This window comes from Crocodylus siamensis, chromosome 5 (genome assembly GCF_052110815.1).
Source record: "Crocodylus siamensis isolate JL-2025a chromosome 5, ASM5211081v1, whole genome shotgun sequence".
Classification (NCBI taxonomy): Eukaryota; Metazoa; Chordata; order Crocodylia; family Crocodylidae; genus Crocodylus; species Crocodylus siamensis.
Window position 1 is genome coordinate 113735049 of NC_143399.1, and position 23057 is coordinate 113758105.

Consider the following 23057-nt stretch of genomic DNA (forward strand, 5'->3'; position numbering starts at 1 on the left):
TAAGTTACTTGTGAAAAATATTTAACTTTTGCCTGGTTTCTTATAGGACCTGGATTTGATCCCAGAGCAGTAGGTTTCTACTCATTGTTTCCACTTCCAGGGAGGCCTCGAGGTCTACCCAGCCTCCATTCAATAGGTACCAGGAGCATAATGCTGATCACATCACCTTCTTATACAGTACTGTGGGTTAAACAAACAGTGAAGGCCTGCCTCCACTGCCCCAGTGAGCCTCAATGACCCGTAAATAGGACACCTTTACCTTGTTTCTTGTTACACAAAGAGAACAAAGCAAAGAGATGAGCATTGGGCCAATAACAGCAAAAGGTTATGAGAAAATTAAGCTACACTAACTAGTTATTACTGAGTAAAAGTCTGAGACTTTCACTACTACTAACAAATCAGCCTCATTCATTATACAGTATTTTAGAGATTAAGATCAGAATTCCCCCCCTCCATATTTTGCCAATGTTACAGAGTACTGAAATGATCTAATATTTATTAAAATGCATATATTTCCTCAATATCACAAATACAGTACAAACTTATAAAAAATATAGTCAACAGAAACTGGTTTCACTCACTAATTCCTTTAAACCAGGGCGTCAAAGACACGGCCCACGGAACTGCATTGTCTGGCCTGCAGTGCCGCCTGCAGGTCTCAAACTGGGCCTATATGCAGCATGCACTGGGCCTGTATACTGCACGCAGTATGGAGCCCATCTGGAACAGACTGTATAGCACGAAGGCTGGAGCTGAAGTTCGCACCGCATGAAACGCACAGGGCATACAGCACCTGCACCAGACCAATCTTGCACATGGGACCTACAGCTGGTCTAGACTGGACCCAAAGATCAATTGCCTGTGCCAGATCTATTGTGGAAATCTAGTGTGGTACAGGTAATGCATACAATATGCACCCTGAACCATCCTCATGCACCGTGAGCTGCATGTGGCTGAGGCCAGTACGTGTTGAATGCACCACCGGGCTGCGGCATACGCTGTATGTCATATCTCTGCTGGGCTGGCCCTGAAAATTGGATCCGGCCCATGGATATATATTCAGCCAATATCCTTCCTCCCATTTCCCCATTCCCCAAATAAAAGCTCTCAACACCTTAACCCAGCCCTATATCCCTGGAGCAGGAGTTTCTCTGCAAAAGCCTAAGGAGACCCAAAGCAACTGTTAAGGTTATTTACTTCAATAGCACAACTGGGATTTAACCAACTCTCCAATAAGCAAAGTAGATAGTCTTGTGTATCCTTTCAAAGAGCTGTAGTAAATGATTATACCTCAAGTAATATATGCATGTGCTCACAAAATTAACTAAAGGGTAACGCAGGTTGGCATACTGCAAATGTGTATTACTACCAGGAAGATATTCAAGGCAGTAACACCACTATTTTTCCTAACATACTAACCTGCTACATTACAGAGCAGGCTTTAGGAGACAAAAAACTCACCCAAACAAACCTCCTTACAGCTTATTTTAAAAACTACAGCTCTCAACGAGCTGTGTTGCTGAACCAATCTTAAAACGTTTGGATTTTTCAGGAAAGCTGTGGTATAAACTACTTTAGGTTGCACTGGGCACAATTATTTTATTAACTTATCTTACATACAAACCATACCTGGCTTTGTACTGGTCTGTTACTGAGAAGATGCACAAAACCAGTTCACTATCTTCCACCTACATATACCAAAGAGAGCACCTTTGGAAGTGGAGCAATTCCTCATATTTCAAGATTTGCCTTATGAAAGTACCTGATTGCTAAAGATGGGAAAACATAACCCCCTTAACAATATATGCATGTGCACAAAGTGAAAAGGGAAGGAAACACACGATCTATTGTATACATAATTCTTCTGTAAAATAGCATTACATTCCTCTGAAAGTAAAATATCAAACCTGAAAGTGATGTAATAAGCATTTCTAGAATAAAGCATTTGAAAAAGTAGAGGGCTTCCATTTTGCAAAAGTTCCTATGCAGGAATATTTCTCATGGAATTTTTTTTCCAGTTGTAAACTGGCTGTAAAATCTGAGCTATACTTCTGCATCCACATTTTTTTGGCAAAAAGAAAGAAAATTCCAGCTATTTCCCCTCAACAGTTATTTATATGCACATAGGTCTTCTTAGTATGACCTTGAGACATTTTAAGTACCCAGTTGTGCCTGCAAATCATGTATTTTGATGTGTAATTACTTTACATGTGAAGACAATAAGCATAAAAATTAACACACAACAGATTCCCCTCAAAGCCAAACACAAAATGTAATCCTGTAAGGAAGATTTTACAGTATTAAAGTATTTTGTCTAAATTCATATTTTAGATTCTATACATTTATTAACCTAAGTCAATCAGGTAGTTAGTCCACGTTTCATAATTTCTAGGGTGGGAAGGGATCTGAGCAGATCATCAAGTCCGACCCCCCTGCCATGGCAGGAAAGAGTACTGGGGTCAAACGACCCCAGCAAGGTGTTCATCTAACCTCCTCTTAAAAACCCCCAGGCTAGGAGCCTGCACCACTTCTCTTGCAAGTTGGTTCCAGACCCTAGCCGCCCTGACCGTGAAGTAGCGTCTCCTGATATCTAACCTAAACCTACCCTCTGCCAGCTTGTGACTGTTATTCCTGGTCACTCCTGGCGGTGCTCGGGGGAACAGTGACTCCCCCAATGCCTGCTGATCCCCCCTGACTAGTTTATAACAGGCCACAAGATCCCCCCTCAGCCTTCTCTTTTGGAGGCTGAACAGGTTCAGGTCCCATAGTCTCTCCTCATAGAGCCTGCCCTGCTGTCCCCTGATCATGCGAGTGGCCCTCCTCTGGACCCTCTCCATGCTGTCCACATCCCTCTTGAAGTGTGGTGCCCAGAACTGGACGCAGTACTCCAACTGCGGCCTGACCAGTGCCGCATAGAGGGGGAGGATCACTTCCTTGGACCTGCTTGAGATGCATCTGTGGATGCATGACAAGGTGCGGTTGGCCTTCCTGACTGCCTCCCCACACTGCCGGCCCATGTTCATCTTGGAGTCAATGACGACTCCAAGATCCTTTTCCGCCTCCGTGCTGACAAGAGGGGAGTTCCCTAACCTGTAGGTGTGGTGCTGGTTGTTCCTCCCCAGGTGCATCACCTTGCACTTGTCTGTGTTGAATCCCATCCTATTCTCATCCACCCACCCTTGTAACCTGTCTAGGTCTGTTTGTAGCGTGTTGCTTCCTTCTAGTGTGCCCACGTCCCCCCATATCTTAGTGTCATCAGCAAATTTGAACAGGGTGCGTTTTACCCCCTCGTCCAAATCACCGATGAAGATGTTGAACAGTGAGGGCCTGAGGACCGAGCCCTGTGGAACCCCACTGCCCACGTCCTTCCAGGTTGAGAAGGACCCATCCACTATCACCCTCTGGGTGCGGCCCTCCAGCCAGTTGGTGACCCATTTGACTGTGTGGGTGTTTACACCACAGCCCCCCAGTTTCTTAATGAGAACGGGGTGAGAGACAGTGTCAAAAGCCTTCTGAAAGTCCAGGAAGACTATGTCCACTGCTACCCCTGCATCTAATGATCTGGTCGTAAAAGGCCACCAGATTGGTCTGACAGGACCTGCCACTGATGAACCCGTGTTGGTTGCCCCTAAGCATGCAGTCCCCTGCTGGCCCCTCCTGGATGTGTGCCAGAATAATTTTCTCAAACAGCTTGCCTAGGATTGAGGTAAGACTAACTGGCCTATAGTTTCCCGGGTCCTCCTTCCTCCCTTTTTTGAAGATGGAAACCACGCTGGCCCTCTTCCAGTCCTCCAGCAGCACTCCAGAGCACCATGAGTGCTTGTAAAGCCATGCCAGGGGTATTGCAATGACCTCGGCCAATTCCTTTAGCACTCTAGGGTGGAGATCATCCGGACCGGCTGACGTGAATATGTCCAGCCCCTCCAGAAGCTCCCTAACTAAATCCTCGCTAACCCTTGGCCCAGGTGTGCCTCCCCCGGGGCCCGAGGGGGGCCCAGCAGGGAGGTGGTTGTTCTGGTCCCTACTTAGGAAGATGGAGGCAAATAAATCATTAAACATGTTAGCTTTGCCGTCTGGTGTGACGACCAAATTTCCCAACGCATCCTGCAAGGGCTCCACTTTACCCGGGACCTTCTTTTTACCCCTATGGATTTAAAAAAGGACTTCTTATTGTCCTTAATCTGGGAAGCTTGTCCCAGTTCCATCTCTGCCTTGGCCTTCCTAACTACCCCCCTACATCCCTGAGCAACTGCAGAATAGTCCTCCCTGGTGGTGAACCCTTCTTTCAATTGGGTGTAAGCCTCCTTTTTAGCAAGGAGACATTCCTGGATGCTTTTGGTGAGCCATGGAGGCTTGTGTGCTCTCCTGCTCCCTTTGATCCTCGTAGGGATTACCTTCCTTTGGGCTTGGAGGATCATCTCCTTAAGGAGCGACCACTCTCCTTGGACACCTGACTCCCCTCCCTTCCGGGACCTCAGCGCTTCTCCAACTATCCTCCTTAGCTCGCTGAAATTTGCCCTCCTAAAATCTAGGGCCTTACTGCATGCCTTTGCCACCTTGCACTGGATGGTGAATTCCAGCAGGCGATGATCGCTGTCACCCAGGTGGTCGAGCACCTGCAGCCCCCTCACCAGGTCATCACCCATGGCCAGCACTAGGTCCAACAAGGTGTCTCCCCTGGTGGGGCTGTGCACCTCCTGGGTTAGATGGAGCAGTGGGGAGAGGAAGGACACAGGCACACGTGTGTCTTATACACACGTGTGCCTCCTTACCGGACCCAGAGCGGAGGCGAGAGCAGCAGAGAAGAACGGAGCAGCAGCAGGGGCAGCAGCAGCTGATCCCCCTAAGGTAAGTGGGGCACAGGAGCCAGATCCGGAGGGGAAGCCCCCCGGATCCCTCTTAGCTGAGCCGGTAGGGAGCCGCACTCCCGAGCCACGCGAACAGAAACAGAACACGTGTGCCTATGTCCTTCCTCTCCCTGCTGCTCCATCTAACCCAGGAGGTGCACAGCCCCACCAGGGGAGACGCCTTGTTGGACCTAGTGCTGGCCACGGGTGATGACCTGGTGAGGGGGGCTGCAGGTACTCAACCACCTGGGCGACAGCGACCATCGCCTGCTGGAATATATATGATGAAGCAGAATATTCAAAGCACTTAGCACAGTCTTAAAACTTTATCAGCATACAGGCTAAAGCATGTTTTACTGATGAGGGAATGTTGCATAAATAAAGTCTGTGGGTCTTCTATAGTAGCCAATTTACCTAATGCCTCAGTGAAACAAAGCCAAAAAGTGAATAAAATATGTAACACTACTATAAAGAGACATATGAGAATATTCTTCTTCTCTTGTTCAGTTGTTTCAGAAACAAGTCATCCAAACCAGAATAGTCACTCTTATTCTTGTGTAAAATGCCAAGATGCAGTGAGCAAGCAAGGAGTTTCTAGGACAGAAACTCTACAAGTGTTGCCAGGCCTTAAAATATTAGTATGAAAGCTTTCACCAAGTGTCAAAACATCTATTTAAAATTCATATCAGAAATTGGAATGCTATGACCATGTTGAGATCCACCAAGTAAAAACAAACAATAGCCTGGTTTGACATTTCACTATAGCCACTACAGTACCTGCAAAAATTACCTAAATTAAAAGATTTAAAAACTTATTAAAAGATTAAAAACTAAAGACCTTTGGAATGGTCTTTTTTTCTACTTTTCCCTAACCACAAAACACCACTTTCTCCACATTACAGAATTTAAATTACAACGAATCATTTCACACTGACCTGTTAGTTACACATTTGAATTTTTACTGTTATACACTGTTTATATGGGTGCCTTTGACCTTAATGATAGGATGTCAGTGACTTTTATTAGTGGTTTGAAAGCAATGAAATGTTAATTACTGACATCCAGTTCTAGTCCCAATAGTCTTCCCATGGGTTTATAATTTTACAGCTCCTTCCACCTTGTTAATTTTGCAAAAGCTCAGCTGATCAAGGCACATCAGGCCACAGCCAGCCACTTCAGCTTATAAATAAAGATAACAGGCACACAGATTTGCCTTGCAAGCAGTCTGAAGTTTCTAGACATCCAAATATATCGCTTGAGTATGCTTTAAATCCTGAAATTCTTTCTTCTCATATGATCTCATACCAACATTTATTTAGATGCGACTAAACATGAGCATTACAACTAGCATACAGTTCATGACAAATACACATCAATGATGTTCTCTTTTGAAACTGAGTGTGCTTTCCAAAAATACTAGTTTATTTAAATCATTTTACCAAAAAAACAGCCCCCTTCCTAATCACCGTCTTTCTGGGCATCTAAAAGATAATTTGAAGGGTGTTTAAATATTGACCAAATATAAGCTTACTCTTTCAACAATAAAAACTCTCCAAATGTTTAGATGAAGCCTAGAGAAAGACTGCTCATTCAGTTCAAACCAGGTACCTTAAACTGTAATAAACCCAATATTATGGCTAAGCACAGCTAGTCAAAAAGCTCCAGGCTGAATCAATTCAATCTTTGCAGGTTAGTCTAAGCTGCATAGATTGAACTGATAAGCAAGTGAACAGACATTCACTTTTGATTCTGGAGATACAGAAAATGTTTGCAGCAGCCCAAGCCAGAAGCTCGGGGGGTGCTACAGCACCTCTCTGCTTGGCTGAAGCAGACAGCTTGGGCCAAGGCTAACCTGCCCAACCCTGTAATAGGGGTTTGCAAGGGGGGGTGCAAAGCATTCTAGGATATGGGGAGATTATGAGTTAACTTGAATCTGGAGGGGATCTGGGACAAAGTTCAATAAACAATATAACCTAAATCAATTAAGTCTCATACTACATCCCTCCACATTTATCTTTCACTGGTTTCAGCCATTTTGAAAGCGGTTTATGTGCACTGAGCTTCTGTTCAGATTTAAACTGGTTTCTGATCACTTATACTGCTGGTTTGTGTGTAATTTCTGTCCCTAGCCTATGTCACTTATTCCATTTTACAAAGCAGATCAAGTAAGCATATCTTATAACTTCCTTTTAATTCATTTTTTGTCTCCCAACAATTACAGTAATATTAGGATCAGCTGCTCAACTTCATCTATACTAGAGAAGTAAGCCTGGTTAATTAACCTGACATATAAAAGTTAACACAGTTAGATTAAAGCAAATCACTGAGAGATACAGTTGACTCTTGCTGGGGTCGATTCAGCTTGCATCAAATTACAAAGTTAAGCTTACACTAGAATTTAAGAGAGTCAATTTTTAACTTGTTTACTTTCCTGGGTGTATTTTCATGTTACCCTACTTTTACTATTAATAGGATTATAATACAGGTATGTTTTCAAGGAAAACAAACTAATTTGGAAAAAATGCTTGTAATAAGATAAACATATGTGGAACTACATAGCTGTGATAGCTTTGAATGAAACAGTTAAACAGTTTTTTCTTTACTTACTTACCTACCTACTAATATGCGAGTAAATTTATGTATTACCTCACTAGCCTGTAAAAACAAGCTAAGAAATAGTTTCTTGCTTCACTTAAGTTCCTAAAGTTATTTCTTCAAATGATTAAGAATGTTAGCAGGGCCACGGAAAAACCTAAATGCATTTTATTTCACTATTACTTCCATTTTGCAAAAGAAATTATTTTTTTCTCCATTTTCTTAATTTTATGCAACCTTCCCACTCTTCCTCCCCATTTGTTCTGGCTTCTATAATGCTTTCATTTTTTACATCTCTTCAAAAAAAACCCTCTTCCTTACCAACTCCGAAGCCCCATTCTCACCCAAGGTTCATGCCTCATGACAACTACCCTTTTAGTAGGGAGGCCTGGAGTTTGACTCCATCTAAAATCCCTCCAGCTGCTATTAGGTAGCTACTTCAGAGAACACAAAGGCTTAGGGAATTTCCTTGGCAGTACACTCAGCTTCTGCTAAAATCAGCATAAAAGATTTATATAGAACTCTGAAGAGCTCCACAACCACTGGACAAGATAAACACTTAACACCACATTTTTTGTACATCTAGCATCTTTCACATGTTTCATCTCACTTGATCACCCCTCCTTCCCCCGCTCCTTTCTTCTACAGGCCACTCTATCAGCATCGCTAGTCTTCCTCAAACTGCTTCCCCACAGTGCTTCTCTATGAAACCAGGTAGAGCTGAATCAAATTTCACTTTCCTGCTCTTCCTGGTGGTTTTCATCAACAGAAAGTACAGAATCAGCACGGGAATTTTCAGAAGGTAAAAAGACAAGTCACTCAATTCCCACACTTAGTATACAGCTCATCAGTTTCTCCTGAGGTTAAAACACAATGTAATTTTCCTTAACTCAAACCTCTGCACTGTAAAAGAAGTCTCTGTAGACAATATTCTCCACTGTCATAACATCAAAGAGATGCATCTACGCACTAAATGAATTTAAATAATTAAGCATAATAGGGTTGAATTAAGGACAGAACTGTAACCTTAACTCTAAGAAGCCACCCTGTCTTAGAATCCCATAGATGACAAAAAAAAAAAATCACAAATTTTCAAATTATATTAGGTGAAATTTAAGCCCACAAATAAGAGAATCCTGAATTCAGTTAAGGGTGAAACTTTCATTTGACACATTTCCCTATATTTTCCTGCTTTGATTTGTGTTTCAAATAGGAGCTTAATATTAAGCTTAGTCTACATTTCTGTAAGGTTTTGCCATTTCCACAGTACAAGTAATAATCGCCCATTTAAGAAGAAGTTTTACTTCCCCATGTCCCTTCAATGTAATTTTTAGGATGTCAACCTGACCCCTGCTGGGAATTTTAATATCATCAGCACAAACTGGATCTAGAAGCAGGAAATGAGTGCTAGCTGCTATAGCTCCCAATGAGCAAATCACTGGTAGCCCCAATTATTGCAACAGGAAGAAAAAGGAACACGTATAACCTTAAAGAAGGAGAAAGGACAGTCTTCCCATAAATGGTCCCAAATCTGAAACTTCTAACTTTGTGCAAAATAAGATCAGTTATCTCAGCATGAATTACCTCCCTTGCTTACATTAACAGTACCTTAGCTGTATAGCAGTGTTTGCCAAGACAACTTTGACAAACGGTCTTTTACAGACCATTAGCTTTGTAGTTATTTTTTTAAATTAAAAAGCAAATTCAATCATCATATTTTCAGTTAATCCTGAAATACAAATGTACAACAGGAAAGATGTTATAAAGATCAAATACTTTTTGACTCTCTATTTTTCAATATCGATCTAACAATATCAGAATACATAGCTCCCTCATAACCATCTATTAACAGTGAAGCTTTTTATTCTGATGCACCTTCCAAAGGCAGGATAATCAAAAGGAAGGATGAGGGAGGCATGGAATTATATTAGTCTCCTTAACAGATTCTGAAAATAGCATTGCTTACACAAGGAAGCGAGGATAGGGTTGAGGTTGAACTACAGGACAAGGTACTGAGAGACCCAAAACATCCCTGGTTGTGCCACAAACTTCCCATGCACTTTTGTATCATTGTTCCCTCATCTGCAAAATGGGATAACAATGTTCCCATGAGACTAGGAAAATCAAGTTTATAAACTCTTCAAGATTCTCAGATGGAAAGTGCCAAGATGTGAAAAGCATTCTCCTAAATAATGCAGTGTAGAATCTCAACTAGATTACTCATCTGGTGTGAACTTTTTTAGAACCTGTATCTTCTCTAAAGAGAAAATTATTATGTGGTTATGCAACACAAAGGAGCCAGCCATTATGACACTAAAAGGGTGGTCATGGGTGGAAAGAGAAATATGCCAAATCATTATTCTTTGGAACATCTCCTGAAATAATACTGTCGCCCTTATCAACACACCAGACAACCTAAGACAACATCCAATACGTTTACACAAAAATAATAATTACAAAAAGCTTAATGTAGATATGCCTTCCACTGCAATAGTCCCAGTGTTGCTGCAGTTGGTAAAGATAAGCTTGGCAGCCATGGTGGAGGCTGACTTCATGGCAATTTAATTTCCATTCAACTTTTACCCTGCTCATAACAGATCTAGTCTGCAGTGGTAAAAGCCCTCAGCTGTCAATCCGTGCTAGCTCTCCCACCAGAAATGCAACACAACAGTGAGAAGTTAAGGAAGAAACTTTGCACAGGCAACTTCTTAATCCAACCTACAATTGTTGTCTCCAATCACCATTTACTGCTGTTCACCTTATCTTTAAAATATACTGTAGTAACTAACAGCTAATAGAGCTTTGTCTCTGCCAAAAGCCTTTGCTGTCTTTCTGAAACTAGTTCTCACATTCTTAAAATGCAGAAGTGTCTTCCATAATGAAGTGGATTATTGGTTCCTGGCTGTCCTCCTTTCAAGCTCTGTATAGCAACAGATTGCAAAAGTACATTGCCCTACATGTTGCAGATGCATGTCCTCCAAGCATTCCCTGCCACTGTAGCATGGCATCTATCCCCCCAGATAGATTTTCCCCCAGATTGAAACCAATACAACATAGTGAATACAGAATTACAAACATGGCTGTGACAGCAGAAATCTGAATATATCCAAACTGTGCTGCATTATTTGTGATATAGTTAATGTAGTCTTGCCTGTATATAGCTGCACACCCACAGTTAAAAGTTGCACTACAGACACTGTTTTAGCTTCCACCTGCAAAAGGAAAAGCATTCTTGCTTACAGCTTTTGTAAGAAATAGTTGCATCGCCCTCACAACACATCTTTTCTACTGGCATTTATGGTAACTTGTACAGAAGACGGAAATGTTTTTAATATTACCGAAAAATGTAAGCGACTTGATAATTAAACTAACATGTCCGCTGTCACATAAGCCACTTTCAGTGGAAGCCAACCTGAGTTCAGGTGGACTCAAGCTAGTTAACCACTGCCACTGATGAGTCATTTCCCTCAAAGACCACGCCTCTTAAAGCTCCATGTTCTCAAATCTACAGTCTGGCACCTGAGAACTTTAAAAAGGACAAACATTAAATAGAACAGAATGAGTTTCAAATGATAATATACAACTCTGTAGAATAATATTTCAAATCATATAGAAGTGACTTGGACAATTACAGACAATAAAATGTAACCACCCTAAATGAATTGAAATCAATTTAAACTAAATCCAGCTATCAACCAAAGCATCCTCATGAAGGAATCTGCCAACTGAGCAAAATATGTTTTCAAAGTTTTAAGTTGAACTTCTTAAAAAAACATAAGTTACATGTGTACGCTCTATGACCTATGAAACAGTGAGTAAACTGGTAACACAGTGATTTGGTTAAGCCAGGGCAACTGGATGTAGACCCCCTCAGAAACTACTTAGCGTTCATCCAGTGGGGCATTATCTGACTGCAATATTCAAATATTGCGGGTCTTTTGTAGCAAGCATCAACACAATTAACACCAACAACATAAGGCAACTAACAAAGGACAGAAGGGCCAAGATGGGAACTAAACACTACTGGAAAAAATAAGAGACCTCCAAAATCAAAACAGAAAGATACCAATGTGGAGAAAAGTAATACAACTGCTGCACAATCGGTACTCAAATCTGTAGGGGTGAAATTCACCCAAGAGACAATGTGACCCTTCCACAACCCTGGTTGGACTGTGTGATCTCTTGAGGTCCCTTCTGGCCTTACTTCTCTATAAAATACTTCTTCTCCTCCTTTCCTAAAAATAAAAATCACAAAAGCGCCCCAAACAACTTGCCCTCCTTATAAGCCACAAATTCACAATGCAGCAGTGGAAACAAAGCTCTCTGCTTCTACTCTGAACTAAGCCCATCCCCCCAGCATTTTCAAAAGAGCAGAGTTTATTAAAGCACTTGGCAGAACAGATAGTTAGTCCCAGATAGACAGTGTGAGAAAACAGAAATGGGGAGGAAGGTGGGGAGGGGAGCTCTACCTGTAGACAGATTTAGGATGCGGTTTAGTGGTAGGTTATGATCAAAGAAAGAGCAAGTCAAGCTGGGAACAGAGTGATTTAGTTGAACCAAACCAACTGGCTGTAGACCAGCTCTGAAACTGCCTGGCATTCATGCCTGGGCCACTAGGTACGCTGCTTCACTCTGACTGCGATCTTCAAATACTCCCAGTCTCGTGTAGCAAGCATCCACACAACACCAACAACCTCCAGTGAGTGAAGTGACAAGGCAGGAACTAAAGGCTGCTGGAAAAATATGAGGCCTCCCAAATCCAAACAGGAAGAGGCAACTGGGAAAAAACAAAGCTGGGGAAATGCATGCTTGGTCCAGCCCCCCCCAGTGCCAAGGGTGAAGTTCGACAGGGCTAACTACGAGGCTACCCTGGGACCCCCATCGGTCCTCTGCACTGTGCAGCTGGGGGGTCAGAGATTCAAGCTGGGGGGACCTGGAAGCATGGCCTGGGAGGAGGCCCCGGGAAGGGTTTAAGGAGCAAGGCAGGGGGAGAAAACGCCTGAACCACCGAGGCCAAGAGCTGCTGGGGGGAGGGAGGAACCCCAGGGGAGGGGGAAGGCGCGGGTCGGGGCAGAGGCCGGGGAAGGAGGATGTGAGGGGACGAGCGAGGTGATGGGAGAAGAAATACCAGGGCGGGGGAGGGGGAAGTACGCAGCTCCCGGGGGCCGGGGGAGCCTGGGCCGCGCCAGACGTCACCACGGCCGTGAGGGGACCCGCAGGACAGGCTGGAGCTGCGGGGGGCGGCGCGGGCCTGCGGGGCGAGCAGAGACCGCGGCGCGGATAGCGGCCCCAGCCCCGGCGTCAACGGCGGCCCCGCGCGACACAAAGAGCCGCCAACACCGCAGGCCTCGCTGCGCCACCGCCGGGCCGGGCCGGGCCCCGCCGCACTCACCAGCATCGCGCGTCTCGCAGAGTCAGGCCCGCGCCGCCAGCGCCCGCCCCTTCCGCCTCCGCCGGGCCCGGATCTGCCGCCGCCTCCCGGCACCGCCTCCCGCCCGCTTCGCTCCGCCCCGTCCGGCCCTCGGCCCCAGGCCGCGGTCCTCGAGCCGCAGGGGGGCGGGAGTGGGCTCCGCAGTCCCGCACGGCCCCGATCTCCTCCGGCGCCGCACACACGGGGGAGCCTCGAGCCGCCTGAGTGGGATTCAGCGAGTGAAGGTGGAAGCGGCCTCGGGGACATCTAGGCCGAGCCCTGCCCAGGGCACGGCTGTTCCCCGCCGGGGCTTTGCTACTGCTTCTTCACCCCCTTCCTGAGGATAGAGATTTCAGCCCCGATCTGGGCAGCTACCTCCACTCCTTTCCTACCCTCCTGAGGGAGTTTTCCCTAATACCCAACCTAAACTTCCCTCCCTGCAACTTGAGCCCATTGCTCCTTACTCTGTCATCTGAGAACAGTCCTGCTCCATCCTCCTTGCACCCTGCTTCAGGCAGTTGAAGGCTGCTATGAAATCCCCTCAATCCTCTCTTCCCCAATCTAAGTCCAGGCCCCTTGGCCTTTCCCAAGGGCACCTGGCTGGGGGTGGAGGCTATACACAAACCAGTATAAAGCATGATCAGAAACTGGCTCAAACCTAATGCGACAGAGCTAGATAGAGACATTACACTTTTACCCATATAAGAGAGTGGAAACTGGTCTATCTATACCTAACAGATGGTGGGCACACACAACCGGTCTAGACCTGTAACAGAACAAAGGTTTGGCATGCACAGACTAGTTTAAAAATGGCAGAACCTGGTCTAAAATTTGCCCTCCCCCCACCAAAGAGTGAATGTGTATTGTGTTCACTGCCCACCTAAACTAGGCTGCTTGCAGAAAACCACACAACTTAAACTGACTCTACCTCAGGCTTTCTGAATGTCTGCACCTAGCCCAGAAGTTCAGGGCATGTAAACCACTTTCAAAATGGCCAAAACTGATTTAAGATGAACCCGGATGGGTGTAGTATCAGACTTAACTGATTTAGGTTATATTGGTTTATTGAACGTCCATCCCAGATCTGCTCCAAATTCAAGATAACTCTCAGTCCTCCAGCCTCGCAGTATCCTTTTCCCCTCCCCTGCACACCCCCTTTGCAGGGTGGGCCAGCTAGCCTTGGCCCAAGCTGTCTGCTCCAACCAAGCAAGGAAGCGTGCTCCAGTGCCTGCCAGCTTCTGGCACATGGCTGTATTTTTGGAATCAGAAGTGAATATCTGTTCACTTGCTTATTGGTTCACTTGCTTAAACTAACCTGCAAAGATTGAATCAATTCAGCCTAGGGCCTTTTGACTGTCTGTACTTAGCCAATTGAGTCCAAAAAGGTTGATAGCTCCTGCCTTAGAAGCTGTGAGGCCCAGTAAAGACACTTGTTCCATTGCAGTTGATTCCTTGGGACAACTTAAAGAAAAACAGGGAAGGGAGTGAGGGTCATAGGTTTATAACGAGTGCACAAAGGGGGGTACCAAACAGAGCATACAAGTCCAAGGAGCCAGCAGACACTTCCCAGTGAAATCTGCCCTGAGATGTGAATGGATGAAAGACCAGAAGGTGGCCCCAGTATTGGACAGACAGGAATCACTCTGTTACAGCAGAGAAGCAACAGAGAACAGGCCTGGTGCAACAGAGAACAGGTCTGGTGCCCTCAGCCAGTGATGCTCATCAGGTGGGCCAGATAGGCAGTGTGTGGTCCATCCATGGGCCAGATGTGGCTGCTGGTCCCAATCCTGTGCCTTTGGCGGATGGAGCGGACCCAATCTGGCCACACAGAGGGAGACAGGAGGCAGCCTGGCCCCAACCCAACCCAACCCTGCAGAAAAGGACTTGACTTGGCCCTGCAGTGGGTATATGGAAGCTGAACCCAGCCCCAATCCAGCTCTGTGGGGGTCTGAAGGGGGCTTGACCCTGCCCAAACCAGCCCTGTAGGGTGGGGGCAGGAGAGAGCGTGGCCTCGCCCCAATCCAGCTGTGGGGGGCAGGGGGCATGGCCTGTCTCCAACCTGCCATGTGGGTTTTGGCAATTTGGCAGCAGGGAGGTGGCTGCATTAATGGCTGCCCTGCAGCTCCTCTGCACTGTTACCAGTACACTGCTGGGTGGCCAAGTGACATTGGTGGAAAGGAGTTGCAGGGCAGCCTGGGCACGGGCTCCAGGTGCCTGTAACAAGAAGGACCAGGCCACGGCAAAGGGGAGGGACCGCTTTTCCCCTATGCCAAGCAGCAGCTTCTGCCCAGCCACTGCTGCTGCTCAACGTAGGCAGGTGGGCAGGAGCAAACCTGCGGTGGGCCTTGTCTGGGGCTGTGCACGCGGGTTCCAGGTGGTCCACTCCAGCCGGGGCAAATCTGGAGCAGGTGTGGGGCAGGCTGGAGTTGGGGCTATGTGCTATTAGAAGTGGCGAGGAGAAGCTGTGGGTCATGCAGGCTCCAGGCTGTTGTGGGGTAGGGAGTGCTGACTGGCAATGGGGGGTACATGTGTGGGGAGGGGAGGAGGAGGGCTCCCATGTAAACCCCACCAAACCTACACACCCTCCATCACCCCCCCACAAGCCCACGACCCTATGCTCCCCCACACACAACCACACCCCCACAAACACCACACCCTCCCCCAGAACCTGTCCTCACACCGCCCTGCAAATCCCACACCCATCCACCCACATCCCCCCACAAACCCCACACCCACTCATATGTAGCCACACTCATTAAGAGTGAGCAAAACTCATTAACAGTCCCTCCAGCAAAAATAATTGCCCACCCCCTGCTGTAGGTGGTATTCTCTCCCCTGTATGCCAAGCCCCAGCATTGTGAAGAGGTCATCACATTAATAGAGAAAGAGAGCTTTCAATATTCCCAATGGAAGTGACATAGGAGTATGTATCTTACTATACTAGGAGCATTCTGACAAAATTCCAGTTTAAGTAATTGTGTTTGGATTACTTCCTTCACCAGCCATTTAAATTGCTGTCATGTTCTTCTCTTATTAGCATGATTATGAAATCAGTGGATGCAGTTCAAATAACTCTGTTTTAGGCTAACCTACACATTGTGATAGCTGTGCAAGACAGTTATTTTAGATGTAAATGCAGTGTGCCCTTGGCAAGTGCTGTAGTGGGGTGACTGCCCCGGGCACAGAAGTGAGGGGGCACAAACAGGCACTGCCCAGCCAGGACAGGGCACGCGATGGAGCCACAGGCAGCTTGTTTGGCAGGGTGTGGGGGCGGGAGGAGGGCGGCTCCCACTGCTGCAAGCACTCCCGGGCAAGCATGGGGGACGTGTGCCCCCTGGATCTGTGTGCGGGTTGAGGGCAGGCTGACGCTGCATGCTCAGGCACCAAACTTCCTTGCCATGGAACTGTGTAAATAGGAAATAATTCTATTTAAAACAGGTTTCCCTGGTACTGTGGAGGGAGAGAATAATATCAATTTCTATTAATAAACCACCTAGAGGGCCCTGGTTACAATCAGGTCTCCGTTAACAATGCATATAGTAAAAGAAGGCATTGCAAGAAGAGTTTACAGTGCAAGCTGGCTAGGCTGGGATGGGAAGGAGCAAGCAGGTTCAGAGAACTGAAGCAACTTGCTCAAGGTCAGCAGCAGACAATAGAACAAATGGATCACTGATTCTCAAAAAATTAAGGTCTGTAAAAATAACTTCTTTGAATAGCTTGAGATACAGTTAAGTTCCCTAACTCTCATCCACTCAGAAATAGTTACAGATACCATTCTATTATGTTTGAAAATCTGCATTTCTAACCTCGGCCACAGAGTAATCAGGTTTCAAGGCAGAGACAGTAGGAGGACTGCAGGCCAAAAAAAAAAAAAAAAAAAAGAATGCTAAGATCCTTGAATTAACTGGCTTCCTGAATCAGGTTAACATCAAGAATCATATCCTAAAGGACAATAAAATGTGCTGGAAATCTTGATGCTCCTCAAAGTCACATGCATTTGACTTGTTAGTTAACAGATCTATACATAAAAATCAATTTTTGAAAAGTAACCTTATTTTTCTTGGAAGGTAAAATTCCAAAAGGAAGAAGGTAGGAGTCAAAGAAGGAAAAAAATCCTATCATCCATTTGTGGAAGGTTCAGAAGTCGAGATGACATATTGTATCTGACTGGTTCAGAGTTAAATAGTTTTAACTGAATGCAGCTGCAGTCAAGTCAATTTTAAATGTTTGAGGGTAAAATATCTTCCTACCACATCACATGGTTTCTCTGTAAAATCATAAACCAGGGCTTTATTATGGTACAAAACTATGAAGTTAATCATGGAAAATGACACACAAGTTAAAACTAATTGTGCCATAAAAATAATGGCATTATTGGCATTAAAAATAATGGCAAAAATATGAAGTCAAATCCTGTCCTGTTATTTATTGCTGAGGGCTGTGTGAGATTAGTGAGGTTCCACTAATGAGGGAGACTAGTGAGGAACTCTCATATAGCAGATACCCTGAATCTCAGAATTTTGCTCAGAGGACTTTCTACATCCTGTAATCACAAATGGGGTAGATGTTGATTCGCTAATTATCTTCTTTTGTAGAGTGGGGGCTGGATTCTGATCTTAATGATATCCGAATAGATTTGAAAAAAACTTAATTGAACTCTTTTATAATGGTATAAGTGATATCAGAATCTGACCTCTGGTTTATAACAGTTCCACAGAAATGACAGTACAAGCTCCAGTAGCAGTAAAGGAGCTCCCTTGAAAAGATTCCTTTTGGGCTGAGAAATTCTTCACAAGGGGTTCCAAAGTGCTCCAACATAATTAGAACGCTCCAGCATGCCTTACCATTACATGTATTAAGCATCCCATGCTTCAAAATGGCCACGGGGATGCTTTAACTAAAATTCATCATATGAGCTTTAGTTAAAGTGCCCCCATGGCCATTTTGAAACACAAGGCGCTTAATACATATGATGGTGAGACATTTTAATTTGAGTGGCTCTCCAGGAACTGCTTTAATTAGAACGCCACCCCCGAGCATGTCTCTAGGCACCCTTATAGTTTTGACCTGCAGAACTATCCTAGTCACAAAAACTGGCCCCTATTACTTTTGGCCCAAAGTAATACTTTGCCATTTTTTAAAGTATTCGTTATACAATAAAAAAAAAAGTATTTCAGTGCACCCCAGTGAAGTGGCAAGAAGCAAATTCACTGAAACAGCTCCTCTAACAAAATAGTCCTGGTCTTCTCAACAGTGCTTTTGCAACTTCATTAGCACATATGACCAAAGCTTAATTTGCCAGCTGAGTGGCAGGACACCACATGAGTTAATTTGGTTTATAGAGACATGCTTTACAAGCACTACTCATGGGCATGGTATAGCACTTGGAATTTGCCTGTGCAGGAGTGCTGTATCAGAAGTGGAGTTACCGCAAGCAGTACAATACACCTAATTTACTGCAGAGATGCTCTTTTAAAATAGTGACCAAGGGAATAAAAGCACCAAATCTGAGGGTAGAATGGACAAACAATAAATATTAAAATAGCAATGAACATATTAATCTCTCAAAAAAGTAAGTGCACCTTGCTGTATTGCAAAATTCAGTTAGACTTGTATACTGTTAAAACTAGCATTAGTTATAAAAATATTCAACTAAGGACAAGGACAGTTGAGGGGAGGACAGGGGCCAAAACCAAACAGACACTGATGAGTAAAGAGTAGAAAGAGAAGGAGGAAGTCTGAATCATTATGCAGAAACCACCATTACTATCTGGATGGTCATTCTGTAGCATGACAAAGTGTTGGGGTTTTTTTTGTTTGTTTAACCCTGCAATGGAAACTTGAGATCATAAAAGAAATTTGACCATGCCTTCCCAGCAAGAAAGCTGTGGAGTATAATTGTGGTTTGCAAACCATATATAACTTGAACAAAGGGTAGGGCATGGATTTGTAAGTTTATTTATGATGGCAATGACATAACTGGCACTGTGAATAAAACTTCAATGAAAATTTTAGATGTCGTACATGGTTCAAAGCGAAATGTGTTGAACAGAACCCCGCTGTAGGATCCATGAGCACAGGAAAAGCCATGGAATGTAACGCCAAAATGGTGTCTGTCATAGCAAGCTAGAGGGAGCTGATACATTTTAAAATCATACTGTGAAATTCATGGGCTTTGCATACAAAGAGGGAAACTTTCCATAGAAAGTGAGGCATCCAAAAAAACCTCAGGGACAAATTCTTTTAGTGCATTAAAATGCCCAAGTTTTTAACCAGATCACCTTTTCAATGCTGATGTGACAGGTCTTTTCTGGACACATCTTCCAAGTTACATGCTCCTTGCACATTATCAAATTGGCAGTGCCTGGATCTATTTCAAGCAAAGAAATGATAAGCATGTTCTCTTCCAGTGCACATGGGAGGCATCGTTTACAGTTGGCTTTTGATCGGCAAAGCCAAAATGCCACAGTTGTTCAAGGGTGCAGATGTGTGCAGTATCTGCCAATTCATTGATAACACCAGAAGGCAGAAGCATGGATAGGAACATTTTCCAGGACTGACTTCAGATAACATTTGTGCCTTCTGACTGCAGCCATCTACAGAAACAGCTGCCTGAAATCTCAGAAGGTAAATTCATAGACATTAGGGCTGGAAGGGACCTCGGGAGATCATCGAGTCCAGCCCCCTGCCCAAAGGGCAGGAAGTCAGCTGGGGTCATAGGATCCCAGCAAGATAAGCATCCAATTTACTCTTGAAGGTGTTCAATGTAGGTGCTTGAACCACCTCCACTGGCAGACTGTTCCAGACCTTGGGGGCTCGGACAGTAAAGAAATTCTTCCTTATGTCCAGCCTGAAACGGTCTCGCAGGAGTTTGTGACCGTTCGACCTCGTCATCCCTTGGGGCGCTCTGGTGAACAAACATTCCCCCAGATGCTGGTGGTCACCCCTGATAAACTTATAGGTGGCCATCAGATCACCCCTGAGCCTACGCTTTTCCAGGCTAAATAGTCCCATTGCTCTCAGCCTGTCATCGTAAGATCTGTTTTCCTGACCTCTGATCATGCGCGTGGCTCTCCTCTGGACTCTCTCAAGCTTCTCCACATCCTTTTTGAATTGTGGAGCCCAAAACTGGACGCAGTACTCCAGCTACGGTCTCACCAAGGCCGAGTACAAGGGGAGAATGACGTCCCGGGATTTGCTCGAGAAGCATCTATGGATGCAAGCCAGCGTTTTGGTCGCTTTACTAGCCGCAGCATCGCATTGCAGGCTCATGTTCATCTTGTGGTCAATGATGACCCCCAAGTCTCTTTCTTCTGTAGTGCTATCCAATGTAGCACTGCCGAGCCTATAAGGATGCTGCAGGTTTTTCCTCCCAAGGTGGAGAACCTTGCATTTTTCGGTGTTAAACACCATCAGGTTCTCGTCCGCCCATTTGCTGAGCTTGTCCAGGTCAGCCTGGATCACCCGCCTATCTTCTGACATGGATGCTTTGCCCCAAAATTTGGTGTCATCGGCGAACTTGGCCAGTCCACTCCTGACTCCAATGTCCACATCATTAATGAAGATGTTGAACAGTATGGGTCCCAGGACAGAGCCTTGAGGGACCCCACTGGTCACAGGGCACCACGATGAGTGACTGCCGTCAATCACAACCCTCTGGGTCCGACCACGGAGCCAGTTTCCCAGCCAGCGGATCGTGGTGGAGCCAAGGCCACAACTGGGCAGTTTGGCCAAGAGGTGATCGTGGGATACCAGATCAAAGGCTTTTTTGAAGTCAAGATATATGGCATCAATCTCTTCTCCCTTGTCCAGGTGATAGGTCACCTGGTCATAGAAGGAAATGAGATTGGTCAAACAAGACCTACCCGCAAGAAACCAATGCTGGCTATCCCTTAGGATGTTAGCCTGGGCCAGTCCATCAAGGATGGCCTCCTTAATAAACTTTTCTAAGATCTTCCCCAGGATAGAAGTCAGGCTAATGGGCCTGTAGTTAGCTGGATCCACTCTCCTCCCTTTCTTGAAGATCGGCACCATATTGGCCTTCTTCTAGTCTTCGGGCACTACACCAAAGCGCCAGGAGTTTTCAAAGATCCGTGCCAGGGGCTGGGCTATGACACTCGCCAGCTCCTTGAGTTCCCTGGGGTCCAGATTGTCAGGGTCGGCTGACTTGAAGGTGTCCAGCTTCTCAAGGTGTTCCTTCACGAGGTCAGCATTGATGGAGGGTAGGGGATCCCCATCACCCGGATCTCCCTGTCCCATAGCAGGCATGGGCGTCCCACGGGACTGATGAAAGACTGACGCAAAGTACCTATTTAATAGGTTGGCTTTTTCCTGGGCATCAGTTGCCCCATCTGGTTTAGCAGGTGTCCAACATTGCCCTTGCTTTTCCTCCGGCTCCCCACATATCTGAAAAAGGACTTTTTGTTGTCCTTGATGCTTGAAGCTAGTTGGAGTTCAGTTGCAGCCTTGGCTTTCCTGGGTTGCTCCCTGCAGGACTGGACCAGCGCAGAATAATCCTCCTTGGAGGCGAATCCCATCCTCCATCCTTTGTAGGCTTTCCTTTTTAGCTGCAGGAGGTCCGCTAGGTCCCTAGAGAGCCAGGAGGGCTGCTGTGCCTTCTTGCTGCCTTTCCTCTGTGTTGGAATAGATTTAGCTTCTGCATGGAGGATCGCTTCCTTGAGAAGCAACCACTGTTCTTGAACTCCCATCTCCCTGGGATCATGGTCCCTGAGGGCCTGACCGACAAGCCTCTTGAGCTTGTCAAAGTCGGCTTTTCTGAAGTCAAGGACTTCTGTGTTGCTGACTGACTTGCCAGCTTTATGGCGGATGGTGAAGGTGATCAGCTCGTGGTCGCTGTCACCCAGCTTCCCATCGACTGCTAGGTCGCCGATTAGGTCATCCCCCGTAGCCAGTACCAGGTCGAGCAGCACTTTGCCTCTCGTTGGCCCATAGACTTCTTGAGTCAGGCAGAGGTCATCCACGCACAAGAGAAAGCTTTGCGACCGCTCGGATTTTTCTGAGTGATCTTCCCAGGAGATGTCCGGGTAATTGAAGTCACCCATGACAACCAAGGTCCTGGAGCAAGCGGCCTCAGTCAGTTCCTGGGCGAACTCCTGGTCAAGCTCAGGACTTGGAGTGGGAGGTCTGTAGTAGACGTCCCCTGTGCCGTTTTTCCCATGAATTTTTACCCAGAGGGTCTCTAGCTGTCCATGCCGGTCGCCAACATCAGCTTGCAGGGACATGTAGCTTTCCTTCACATAGAGAGCTACACCCCCGCCCCTTTTGTCAACACGATCCCTCCTGTACAGGGTATAGCCCTCTATACCTGTGGTCCAGTCATGGGTGGAGTCCCACCAGGTCTCCGTTATCCCAATGACGTCATAATTCTTTGCACTGAGCAGGAGGACAAGCTCCTCCTGCTTGTTACCCAGGCTCCTGGCATTAGTGTCCAGGCAGGCAAGTGTGCCCTTAGGGCTGGGGCAGGGGTGGGGTCCCTTAAGTGCCTTGGTCTGCTGGCTTTGAAAGGGTCGCTCAGTGGGCCAGCAGTGGCAGTAGTCCCCCCATCCCCCAGAGGGCTTAGTTTAAAGCCCGGTGGAGCAGGTCAGCCAACCTGGCTGAGAAGAGCCTCCTCCCCAGGGGAGAGAGGTGGAGGCCATCTCTTCCCAGCAGCTCGCTGCTTCTCTCGCCAAAGAGCGGGCTGTGGTCATGGAAGCCAAAGCCTTCCCGATGACACCAGCTCCGCAGTCTTTGGTTCACTGCGTGGATCCTCCTCTCCCTCCTCAGCCCATAGCCCGAGACTGGGAGGATCGACGAAAACACCACCTGAACTCCCAGACCCCTAAGCCCTGCTCCCAACTCCCTGTAGCGCCTCATGACCTGGCTGGGGGGTGCTCCGAGCCGTGTCATTGGTGCCCACGTGAATAAGGAGCATGGGGTAGTGGTCTGTGGGCTGGAGGAGCTGCGGGATCCTCTCCGCAATGTCTCGGATGCAGGCCTCCGGGAAGCAGCAGACTTCCCGGGCTAAGGGGTCGGGGCGGCAGATTGCCCCCTCAGTGCCCCGCAGGATGGAGTCTCCCACAACAAACACCTTTCGCTTTGACTTGGGGAGAGTGGGGCCAGTAGCTGTGGTTGAGCCTGGGTTGCCTGCGGGAGCTGGCAACTGAGCAGGCTCTGCTGGGGCTGCAAGAGGTGCGAACCTGTTGCTA

The 23057-nt window shown here is 46.3% G+C and overlaps 1 protein-coding gene across 2 annotated transcripts in view; it reads right to left on the minus strand.

The window, feature by feature from the left end:
• The window catches only part of CUL1 (cullin 1), a 77928-nt gene extending 65010 nt beyond the window's left edge, over positions 1-12918 (minus strand). The window contains exon 1 of one of the 2 annotated variants that reach the window (XM_090049980.1): positions 12835-12918. The gene's annotated coding sequence lies outside the window, so the exon portion shown is untranslated. Of the gene's footprint in view, positions 1-12570; positions 12594-12834 lie in introns of those variants that run through there. The other variant, XM_090049981.1, reaches the window with a different exon arrangement.
• Between the last annotated feature and the right edge of the window lie 10139 nt (positions 12919-23057).